Raw genomic sequence first — 12,972 nt, 5'->3', positions numbered from 1 at the left:
CCTTAAGCAAAGTTGTCTTCATTTATTTTTATGATTAAATTTTTGAGAAATTCCTGGTTTTTTATGTTGTTTAAATAGTATTGCCTAGTATATTCTATGAACTAAGACAGCTCTGAATAGTTAGAAGGAATGACACTATCATTAGAGTCAGTGCTTGCTAATCTTCCTTCCCTCTACCACACTACTATATAGCTCATTGGTCCATATCTCATGGATCTTACTCAAGACTTTAGTCAAGTAGTAATTTACAAACTTTGTTCATATGTAGTAGCTCTGAAGCATACATAAACTCAATATTTAAATTTCTACCTACGATTGATTCAAATGAGATTCTTCTAGGTTTAAGGCTTAGAATCCTGTGTCCCAAGATTGGGAAGTCCTTGACTTGATGACTTTGAATTTCGAAAAGTTAATGACTATTTTTTTTTTTTTTTTTTGCCTAGTCACGTTATCTTTAGTACTTTGCATACTCAATACTGAAGCTATAGCATAGCATGTTTCTTGAATAAAAAATCTGCATCTATCAAACAGTATAAATTTGAGGTTTGGTAACTATGCAGGCCTTAAATGGAAGCAGTATGGTTAGATCCCACCCATTAACAAGATCATCTACCATGAGGAATTATGAGAAACTAGGATCCTTTGACCTAGCGAGGGCAGTTAATGATCACTTCTCTCCCAAACCCCTTTCAGCCTTTGCTAATTCTAGCCCCAGAAGGGTTCCTTCTGAAACCAAAATTTGACAACCCCTATCTTACTGAGTCTGAGGCATCTCTGAGGGAAAGGAAAACCTCTTAGATTACTAGACCAACAAGCTACTGTAGCCCTTCTCTCTACTCCAGCCCCATTTAGGCATTAATGTCACCAGTTATTTCCTGCACCTGTTTTGTTTTTGTTTGTTTGTTTGTTTTTCTTTCCCTTCCCTTTCCCCTTCCCCTTCTTCTTCTTCCTCCTTCTCCTTCTTCTTCTTCTTCTTCTTCTGTGTATTCATTTGTTTTCTGGGGGTTGGGGGGCATTTATTTTATTTTGGTTTGTTTGTAATTAACAGAGGTAGACAGATCCAGTGTTTTTCTCCTTCTGGGGACTTGGGCTGGTGATAGCTGGGTGGGGTCAGAAACTGTGAGCTTAGATAGGAGCTCAGGACTACACAGAGCTGTGGCAAAGAAGAGGACTAGCTAAAGAAGTGAAAGACAAAGTGCTTTTCTTACTGGCTTCAAAGACTCTGTTCTTGGCTTTTATACAAGTAGACAAGTGAAAGACATTTTGGGTTAGTGTTTGGGGGTCTTGCATGGTTAACTGTTTAGAAATGCCTGATAAATATGCTCTGTGTAAAATATATTTGTGTGCGTGTGTGTGTGTGTGTACAAATATGTGAGTATTATAAAAATATGAAGGCAACAGTGACTAGATAATATGCAAGACCTCAAAGGATAGGGGAACAAATCTCACACTAATTTCAATTGCTATTAAAAATAAATTTAGTGATAAAAAAGAGAGACTCAAAGTCACCTGAAAGAAACAGAATGACTCCCAGGCCAGAAGCTCTGAACTATGATTATAGTTAGATTATAATCTATGGAATGTTCTGATGTATAAAGAGAAGTGTATTAATCATTAGAGAGTTGGCCAACAAGGAAAGTATAGGAAAAGGAATGTTGCTCTGTTGGCTCAGAATCTAGAGATGTTTTGAACCTCACATAACAGTTATGTCCAAGCCAAACTTATCCTTCCCATGAAGATGGATGAATAAGCTATGTCTGAGCCTAGTGGCAAGATGCTTACTTAGCATGATTGTATCCAGCTGCTTTCTTTGGAACAGTTTGTTTCCTCTACTTTTTCTTGATTGATACAAGGAAAGAATGTATTGCTCACAAAGACATGAGTATTCAAGTTATAAATCTCAATGTAAATGGATAAATAAGTACACAGGTTTCTATTTTTAGGTTTGTGTGCCTTTCATTTTAACAAGAATAAGACTTCAAGAGTCAATCTCAGCCTACAGGACAAATGGGCCACATCCTAGAACTAAGTAATTTGATCAAGGTCCTGGTTGCTGAGGTCTAAATACATCTAGTTGGCATTACCTCTTTTGGCATTACTACACTGTATATCTTGGTATGTGTGTAGCGGTGGGTGTATGTGTATATGTCTTTGTAGTGATAGATGTATGTGTTTGCTCTTCAGTTGTTCATTCAATACTGCAGAAGTTCTGAGTATACAGAAGCAAAACAAAACAAAACATTTTCATGGAGTTGATAGTAAGCGAAGTGAAACAATAAGTAAATAAACAAATAAAATATATGGTATATGCCAAATGATGTTAAGTGCTATGGAGGAAAAGAACACTGGAATGAAGGATAGAGTTTAATGGGGACAAGGGTGGAAGGGTATTACTACTTTAAAATGTATGGTAGGGATTTCTTCACTATAAGGGGACACTTGAGAAGACACCGACAGATTATAAATAGCCACTGCATATGGATTAAATGTTTAAGACATAGGGAATTACAAATATAAGTATCTTAAAGTGGGAGGATGCTTAGAATTTTCAGGGATTGAAAATAAGGCCAATGTAGGAGCAGACTGAGAGGGAGAGTAGAAGTGCTGGCTGTGGAGGTGCTAATCTATAAAATTTGTGACAATAATAATACCTGTATCACAGAGTTGTAAGAAAAAGCATATATATATTTATAAACATATATGTATACATATTATATCTGCACATATGTGTTATATATACACACATATACACCTATATTTACAGATACACATATAAACATGCACATATATACACACACATATATGTGTGTATGTGCCAACAAACGTTGGCAATTGTTGTTATTGTAGGAAATTGTTATGGTAGGAAATTTGGCTTTATTATGATCGATGCAGGAAACTATCAGAGACCTTTGGACAAAGAGGTTACCATACATGATTTACACTTTTACAAGTGTGCTTTGGCTGCAGTATTGGGAAGACACTGTCCGGTGGCAGTTGTAGAAGGAGACAGATCAATTAGGAGTCCGCAGTAAGAGTTCAGGTAGAGATTATAACGCCTTACACCAGGGTGGTAGCAATGCAGGTGGTAGCAAGGGGTCAGACTGTAAATAAATGTTTAAAGTAACACCAAATGGATTTTCTAACAGGATGTGGAATTTGGGAGGTGCTTTGGTGTGTGTGTGCACACGTGGATGCCCATGCTCTTGTACATGTTTATTTCTGAATATGAGTATATGTCAGTGTGAGGATTTGGAAGCTGAACAAGGAGAGTCTTTATGTTGAGTTTTGTCAGTTCCTTTGTTCAGCACACTAACCGCCTCAGAATTCTTGCTTTAAAATGAAGATGGTGGAAGGGTAAGTAGGAAAATCAGAAAATATCTCACACGTCAGAACTTTACCCAAAGTGACGTGAAGACTGTGAGCATCTCCTGGGTGCTGAGCAGAGGCTTATAAGGTAAGACATTTTCCCATGACAGTAGTAGCACCAAGACTGGCCTGAGATATTTCCTTAAGTTGAGGGTTCCCAAGTGGCGTCCCTAGTCATGACCAGCATGTGAGCGTGGGACCTCTAAGAGCACAGAGCCTTTGTCAGCAGATGTCTGGGGGTACCCTAAAATGCTGAACAATGTTTTCCTTTTCCTCTGTTTCATGCCTCTGTTTTTCATCCTCATATCTCAGTCCTTACCTACAGGACACTGCAAAGTAGGTGTGCAGTATCTGGAATCTTAAAAAGGTGAGACCTGGAAAAATTATTTAGTCATCCAGCCCTGCCGCATCTTTATATACACGAGGAAACTATATATAAAGGCTCTGTCCTGAGTTATATGGTGCATAAGAAAGGGTCAGGGATCTCACTAGCAAAGGTCTTATGCTTCTAATTACTCTGATCACATTTGATTAATGACTATATTTTGTGAATTAAAAATCCATACACCTGTAGTTATAAGGGTTTTTTTTTTCCTGCTTCTTGGTGTGAGAGACTACCTGCAAGATGATTATTAGATGAACAACAACTGATCATTCTATGGCATTTATGGGATGGCCAGAAATACAGTTTTAAATCCAAAGGGAATATATTCCAGGACATGTCACATTCTGCCTCTGTATCCCTCTCTCTTCATTATGCTGGCTGAAGTTCTCCTTTCTTGTCATCTGTCCTGTAAGCCTCCTGCTGGGGACCCAGATAGCAGTCATCACGCAGGGCTGAGAACATCTGGCCATACACCCTAAGCCTCAGCATGACTCAGCATGACTCAGCATGGCTGTGTTGGGGCCAGATCCCAGCCTATAAGGCTATGCAGACCAAGAAGATAGGGAGCAGGACATTGACTCAGAATGGGGCCCGGGCATAAATGTCTGTGCTTAGAGTATGGGAAGGCAGCAGCGGAGGCTTAGACAAAAATGAAATATGAATTAAGGGGAAATTGGAGCTTATTTAATTGGAGATAAGGTGGCTGAAGGGGATAGAGGGGCCTGGGCTTGTAGGCAAGACAGTCATCTAGTAAATGTTTTTGGAGTAGTTGCTATGTGCTAGACACTAATTTCAGTGCTTGAATCATAAATAAGAATAAGACATGTATCTTGCCTTCCAGGAGTCCTAGTCAAAAACAATAGTTAATTATATACAATATTACAATATTTTCCATACTTAATAGAGATATATGTGGGAGAGGAAACTTATGACTCTCTTAAGTCTGGGATATTTTTAGGGAGTAAATAATATACCAAAAGATCTTACAGGATTAAAGAAATGTAAGCTGGGTCTTGAGAGATGAATGGATTTTTCATAATGGAGAATACCTGTTCTCCAATGCTCTTTAGGCAAGGTGTATAGGACTAGCTAGAATGCAGTGAGACAAAGTGATTTAGCCTTAGAGAGGAGCCCCCCTGGTGCATGGTCACAGAAAGAGACTTCATCACTCACCACAATAAACTCTCCCTTCCTCCTCTCTTCTACATCAGAGGTTTCGTAAGTCTATTGAGGTCAGGAAAATCACAGAAAGGAATAGGGCGTCAGGGTCTTCAATGAATACAAGCCCGTTCCTGATCAAATAGGGCTGACAATGCTTTAGCCAAATGTTGCCATGAGGAATTGAGAGAGGCTCCGTGACCCCAACACCACCTACTTCTTATGTAACCTTGGGCAAGTTTCTTAATGTCTCCATGTCTTTGAAATATAGGACGGTAACATGACTTAGCTCATAGTATAAATCATGACAATTAATTTAGTTTATTATGTAAAGAGACAGAGATACAATATATGCTCACTAAGTATTATCTGTTGTTATATTATTATAATAAGTATTTACATATAACTATTAGAGTCACATCTTATGTCCAAAGGATGATTGGAAATACAGATATTTTGAATCATTTCTTTTTTATTTTTTTCTTTTTTAAATAAAAATCATACATGTGTAAAGTGTATAACATGATGATTTGAAATACATATACATAGCAAAGTGATTACGATAGCCAAGTTAATTATCTGTCTTCTAGTCTCCTTGCAGAGGAGAAAGACAGCATGAAACCCAAACTGATCTTGGAGAAGTTAACTTATAAATCAGGGTCCTGCACTGGTAACATTTGTGAGGACTCTCATTGTCAAGCTCTGCAAAGGGAGGTGCAGGGAACTTGCAGAACTTCTTCTCATTTTTTATATTCTTAACTCATCACCACAGCACTGCCTATGGCATGGTTTAATGTCCTCAGTGCTTGGCACTAACTAAGATGTCACACAGACCTAAATAAATAGATACGCATATGTTTTAGGTGCAGTGAGTTTCTAAGCCAGTGCAGGGTAAAGAGGGAAGCAGGCAGCTAGGTCTGAAGAATAACTAAAGAATATAATACACTCTCTTCCTTAACCAAACTTGTGGCTTGGCCAAGGGTCAAGAGGTCATTTGGGCCACTATAGACCTCCAGTGTTCTCGGGGACCTATACATAACCTACAATCCAACAATCTCTGTAGTCCAAGCTAGAGCCTCTTTTTATTCTGAACTTGTTTCCAATTTTTTTCTTTAATTCATTCTCTTTCAGACTTTCTTACGGAGACACACCCATGTTGAGGATGTATGGTCTGCAATTATGACTTGAACCCTAATCTCTAATATCCAAGGTATAAAAGTGGGGAATAGGGGCAGTTTAATCTGCTTCTATTTCTTGGGTCCACAGTAGATGTCCGTGTTGGTGTTTTGTTGTAGGAAGAGCACAGTCTTTAGCAGCAGCAGAACTGGGCCTACATCTTAACCTCACTACTTACTAGCTCTATGAGCTTGGACAGGTTATTTCATCTCTTTGACCCTCAAGTCGCCCACACTTAAAAAGAGACAGTGTAATGTAGACAGTAGGAGAGCCTGGACCACCTGGGTTTAGATTGCAAATTGGCTACTTATTCAAGAAATTGTCTTACATTTTCTGCACCTTGGTTTCCTCATCAGTTGAGAAACATTAATGGACTTCTGAATATTGGTATGAGGATAAACTAATTCATATAATGAACTTAAATTATATCTTAGTATATACTAAATACTCAAGAAACATCACTTATCATTAGCATGAATTACAGCATGTTTCATGATATATACTTCACAGAACTACCATATTAAATGAGACTATTTAAATACCCTAGAATGGTACCTGACATATAGAAAGATTTCAGTAAGTATTAATTCCCATCCTCTTTTAACTTTTCTCTAGTCTAAATCTCCTCTGTTTTTTCAAATATTTTTCTTGTGGTCTCTAGTTCCTTAATCATCTTGTTTCCTGTTCAACTTCTGTTCAGATTCTTAGTGGATCTCTTATGCTTCAGAATCTAGGGTTGTACATGCTCTTTGTGAAGTGAGGTTTTCTTAAAGTGCAAACTTGCTGTCATCTGACTTCATCTGCACCTGTGGCTTCAAGTGTTTCAGCCTTAAAGCTAAGCTCTGGACTTTGACCACAGTACCTGGGAAGATAGCCCTTCTGAGGGAGGGGAAGACTCCTCTCACACGACATCTCAGGCCATTGTTAAATGATATATTGGGCTTTGAGAGTCTCTACATATTTAAGAGTGATTGGTGTTATTTTCTAGAACTTACCTGCTGCTTTGAGATGTCTGGTCCCTAGGGAACCCATAGCTCTGGCCTGAATTGCTGTTACTGGTCCAGAGAGTGTGCATCTCTTTTGATCCTCCATAGCCCCATAAGATAGATATAATTATTACTCTTATTTTACAGATGTCAGCACTAAGTTCTTTGCCCCTAGTTGAGGGGATGGGGAGTCTCACGTGGTGGTAAAATGTAAATTGCTGCTATGCTGTGCCTCCCTCCCCTTTCCTGTGCTCGCTTCTGTACTCAGTCTATCTGCCCTGAGACTCATGGCTCCACCCGGAGCCGCCAACCTGCCCTAACCACCTATCTGAGCCCACAGACCTGTAGCCTTTCTGGACTCTGATAGCTGGCAGCTAGGCTTGGCCCTGCCCTCTCTGTGATCTCTGATAGACACATCTTGCACCCCAGCTCCCAGGGTCCCCATGGGGACCTCGGGTTTGCTGAGTCAAGGTTCGCTGAAGTTCAAGCCCTAAGAAACTCCTGCTCCCAAAGTTATAGTCATGGACCTCTCCATGCCTGCCTCCTTCAACCACAGCCCCAGGCCCTGCTTTCCTAGGCCTATCCATCTAATGTTCCTCAACAGTGCAGCAAAGGGCTTGTGAGCAGTAGATCCAGTTTCTGACTTTGGGTCCAAGAACTAGCATTGTCTCTTACATGTCTGACCTTAGGCAAATTCTTTGATTCCTCTGAGCTTAGTCTTGTCATCTAAAAACAGGAATAATAATTGTATCCATCTTATGGAGTTAGTATGAGGTTGGAAAGAAATATGACACACTGTCTGTGAAGCAGTAGCTTGTTTAATTAGACTTTAGAAAAGTTCTCAAAATATAGTAGTAGATTTTATCATCCATTAATCTTGTCCAGCTTCTCCCACACTCTCCTACTCACTCTCTCTCTCCTTATTCCCCCATATTCCTCTTCATCCTCTCTTACTTATAGTGATGTTGGATATTTAGAATGGGATTTGGGGATAAGCTATTAACAAGTGAAGTATTTCTTGAAGGAGCCATACTCATCCAATGGATCATCTCAGCAGGGTTCAGGGGGAGGAGGGAGGGTCAAGGTCAACAGCAGGAGCCAAGGAAGGAAACCTGGGCAACTGGATCCGGAAAACTGAGAGTAAGAAGCTGAGGACCAGTCTCTGGGTGCTGGGAGGGTCTCCTCATGGGAAACTCCTTCAACTAAGAGGGGCACAGACTGGGAAGAACAGTTTCTGGATGGAGGTGAGGATATTCTGATAGGACAGTTTGAATAGAAGGGCTCTGGAGGTTTGGAGCAGGGGGCTCCCTGTCACATGAAGGAAACCAGCTCCATGTGGGCACTGGGTCTCCTTCCTATGCATGTCCTATGGGGTTCCTGATTTTCAGCCAGGCTTCACAAAGCCCTAAATTCCCATCTGCTGGAGCCCTGAATGGGGAGAGAATGTTTTGGTTTTCACTTCACTTGGAACTCTTTCTAGCTCTTTTTCCCAATTTGCCTCAAGACATCCCCTTGATAGTTTGATTCATCCAATCAAGAAGTGTGGGGAGGACTTCCCTGGTGGTGCAGTGGTTAAGAATCCTCCTGCCAATGCAGGGGACACAGGTTCCAGCCCTGGTCCGGAAAGATCCCACATGCCGCGGAGCAACTAAGCCCATGTGCCACAACTACTAAGCCTGTGCTCTGCAGCCCATGAGCCACAACTACCGAAGCCAGCGCGCCTAGAGCCCATGCTCCACAACAAGAGGAGTCACCGCAATGAGAAGCCCGCGCACCACAACAAAGAGTAACCCCAGCTCTCAGCAACTAAAGAAAACCTACGTGCAGCAGCAAAGACCCAATGCAGCCAAGAATTAAATAATTGAATAAATAAATAAATTTGTGAAAAAAAAAGTGTGGGGAGAGCCTTTTCTCATGTGCATCCATCATCGTGTATATGATGAGGAAACAGAGAATAAAATGTAATGGCATAAGCCTTCACAGAGCTATGTGAGTCTAGGCATTCATCAAAAACTACCTTCTGCTTAGGGTATGAATCCCCTCTGAAACACCCCTGTTTCATACTATCATGAGTGAAGCACTTTCTAACATGAGGAGGCACTCATGGCTTTTCCACTGAGCCCATGTTTTTGTTAGACAACATAATATTTACAAAGTTCTTATGCAAATGAAAATCCTTTAATCCTTTGTCACATAGTATAACTCAAATCCCTGTTTCAGAAGATAACCTTTCCATATTGGAGTATTCATACATTTGTTAAACCCACATTGCATGCTTTGAAACATGTGCTGGTGACATAACAGTGAACCAGAGAGTCATGTCCTTGACTTCACAAAGCCAACTACTTAAACAAAGACAATAATCATAATCACTACCCTTCCTCTACTTGGTATACTCTTCCCTGACCTCAGAGAAATAAGTTAAATCATATAAGTTATGCAAAATCATTACAATCTTTGCAATGTCTGGCACATTAGTAAGCCTTCAATAAATGTCAGTTATTTTATTATTACTGTTATAAATGAACTGATGTAAAGTGCAGAATAAAATAGTGGTCTGCTGTAGCACGTTGGACACAATAAAAATAGCAAAGGTCTCTAAGAGTACTTAGCATATATAAGCCACTACGTTGCATATATTAACTCTCTCAATGTCAGAACAATCTTATGAGGATGTTAAAACCCCATTTTACAGGTGAGAGAACTGAGTCATTTAGATACAAAGAGCTGCTGAGTTCAGCCACTCAGGCCGTCTGGCTCCACAGTCTGTTCTCTTAACCACTGCTCTCGACTGCCTAAGACTTCCCTGCAGTAAAGGGTTGAATCTCTGAAATGAGTTAGTGGTGATGGTTAAGTGGGAAGGGTGTCAAGTTCTTTCCTAAAGGTATGAGAAGAGAGGAAAGAAAGGTATTCTCTCTTCTCCACATGCACAAGTGAGCCAGCACACACACAGCTAGTGCTCAGTGGGCCTGGTTAAAGAAGAATGAGAGGATCTGAGGATGTCTTGCTAGTATTGGGTTCAAAGAAGTCCTGGTTTAAGAGTTAAGGGAACTTCTGAATTTAATCAACAGAAATTCTCTCCTGGCAGAAGGGCCATTTACTCTAGTCTGTTGTTTACAAAAGAGAGATCTGAAGCACAGAGAAGGATGGGGACTTTCTCAGTATGATATAATTTGTCATAGAAATGCCCAGTCTAGGACTCGAAGCTCCTGACTTGCTCTCCAATGCACTTTCCCTGAGCCCCTTTGCCTTGAACTGTGGTCTTTCTGAGAGAAGGAACAGATGGAATCTAAAATATCTTAGGTAGTTTCCATGCCACAGCCAGGCTGAGTGGGCTCCTGGTTAGCTCCTTAAAAATAAATATGGCATTTGAATACAGAGCTAAGCAAACCCTGCTCAGGGGCTGGGAGGGAGAAGCTGCCCATCCTGGGTCCTGGCCCTACAGATAGTGTTATCGGAGACCTCATAGAGCCCCTCCCATGCCTGGGCCTTGAAGTGAGTCAGCCTAGCACAGGGGTAGGACAAGCCATATCATTCTGACCTGGATGCTAAGTGGGAGAGAGGAGAACAGGCTCATAGTCCACAAACTCAAGCTATGACTCTTCTCCCCCTAAGAAAAGGAATGACACTCAGAGGTCTGTATATACCTTGCATCCCTTTTTGTGTGCCTTAGCCCTGAAAGAGATCTCTGCTCTCAACGTCATGGTGAGGTCTTTGCACTATATGCCATACCATACAAACCCTTGTGTCACACCACACCCGACATGGACCATACCTTCCCTCCCAGGTCCACATGCTTGTCTTTGTATGATAGTAAAGGAATCACTGAAAAATTTACTATTTCAATTTTTTCTTGTTTCTCTTGCTTCAGTGACTTAGTGGGGAAAGTGCATAATTTTTTCCCCATAAATTGACAATAGATTTAATTTCACAACAACTTTGTTGTGTTTGTGGAAATTCACAATAGCTTTTAATTGTTAGTGTCTGGGAAAGTTATGTTATGGTGAATAAAAGAGAAAGCCATACAAGTTCAGAAAATAAAAGCTATCATCAGACTTCCCTGGTGGCGTCGTGGTTGGGAGTCCACCTGCTGATGCAGGGGACACGGGTTCGTGCCCTGGTCCAGGAAGATCCACATGCCGCAGAGTGGCTGGGCCCGTGAGCCATGGCCGCTGAGCCTGCGCTTCCGGAGCCTGTGCTCCTCAACGGGAGGGGCCACAACAGTGAGAGGCCCGCGTACCACAAAAAAAATAAAAAATAAAAAGCTATCATCACTAGGCCTTAGTTTTTTATCAATAATATAAATATTATAAAACGAACACAGTTATGTGATAATGTATATATAGCACCTAGTCCAATGCCTGACACATGGTAAAAAGTCAAGGAAAGGCATTGCAGAGGTTTCCAGTGACAACCTCCTGACCCTGACTATAGGATAGTAAAGAGTAGACAATACATAGTTAATGTTCCCAAAAAAGTGACTAGAGCAGGGTCGGGATGGAGGTCAGAATTTAATTGTTAATAATCAAAAAGAGCTTAAATCAAAAACAGGAGCTTGGGTCTTTCTAAGCTTGGGGACTGGATGGAATGAGTAGTCTGTAGGAATCTCTGTAAAGAATTAGTGGTCCCCAAAAAGCCACTGCCTGGAGGTAATATTTTTTCTCATACAAAAAGTGCAAACAAGTCCTTTTCCTGTCCTTTAAAGTCAGCAGAGAGTGACCCTGGTCCACCTTCAGGGTGAGGAAAGACTTGAAGAGTTTAGGACTGTGACTTTGGGGGTTGACATACTGTTCTTTGTCTACCAAGTTCAACCCTCCTGTCTACTTATGCGGCTGACACAGTAAGAGAGAGACTGAAAGTGTTGAGAACCTGTGATCTCAGATTCAGGGAAAGAGGAGTCGTTAGTGTTCATGCCCTATTTTTTTTTTGAACTATAGTTGATTTATAAGATTATATTAGTTTCAGATGTACAGCATAGTGATTCAGTATTTTTACAGATTATACTACATTCAAAGTTATTACAAGATAATGGGTGTAATTCCCTCTGCTGTGCTATGTGTCCTTGTTGCTTATCTATTTCATACATAGTAGTTTGTATCTCCTAATCCTGTATTCCTAATTTGTGCCCCTTTCCCTCTTCCCTTTGGTAACCTCTGGTTTGTTTTCTATATCTGTGAGTCTCTTTTTGTTTTTCATATACACTCATTTGAATTATTTTTTTAGATTCCACATACAAGTGATCTCATACCATTCATTACCTATTAAACGCTCCTGAAAATTTTTAGTTCCATCATCTATGAAGCATGAGTTGTCGGTCAGAAATTGGGTTTTTTCCCCAAACCTTTTGATTTCCTTTGACATCAGAATTTAACTTAGGCACTGATGAATTAAATAAGGCCGGTGTATCAGATCTGAGACCTGGGGCTTTCCTCCTGTCCTGCCCCCACTACCACAAATTATGCAGTCGAGTTTCCGATATTTGGGGAAATTGCAGGGGTCAGCACATCCAGAGTGCAATGGATAAGCCTTGCCCTCGGAAAACCACCTTTGTGATCATGGTATCTCCCTTGCCAGGTTAGTATGAGGCCTGGGCTTTTTAAACAGGGTAAGGAGACAATCAGGAAGGGAAGCATTTACTTCATCTACCCATTCATCTATTCATCTATCATCTGTCTATCTATCTATCTATCTATCTATCATCTATCATATTCATTCGTTCATAAATGTAAGCAAAACGCTTAGCATGTAGAATAGTATGTAAGTGCTCAGGTTTGTGTGTGTGTGTGTGTGTGTGTGCGCGCGTGTGTGTGTGTTTGTGTTTGTGTTGATATGTGTGTTCAGGGTTGAACTAAAGTGGAAGTACAACTCTGCTGCTCCCCTGTGGTCTCCAGACTACCTTGC

General features: G+C 40.7%; 1 non-coding gene across 1 annotated transcript; it reads right to left on the bottom strand.

The window, feature by feature from the left end:
* Positions 1-12,489: 12,489 nt before the first annotated feature.
* LOC137231416 (U1 spliceosomal RNA) lies at positions 12,490-12,653 on the bottom strand. Its single transcript, XR_010946535.1, has one exon. It is a non-coding gene; the product is annotated as a U1 spliceosomal RNA (small nuclear RNA).
* Positions 12,654-12,972: the final 319 nt, after the last annotated feature.

This window comes from Pseudorca crassidens, chromosome 9, assembly GCF_039906515.1.
Source record: "Pseudorca crassidens isolate mPseCra1 chromosome 9, mPseCra1.hap1, whole genome shotgun sequence".
NCBI classification, from domain to species: Eukaryota; Metazoa; Chordata; class Mammalia; order Artiodactyla; family Delphinidae; genus Pseudorca; species Pseudorca crassidens.
Note: the sequence above shows the minus strand (reverse complement) of the source record. Positions and strands in the feature narration are given on the sequence as shown.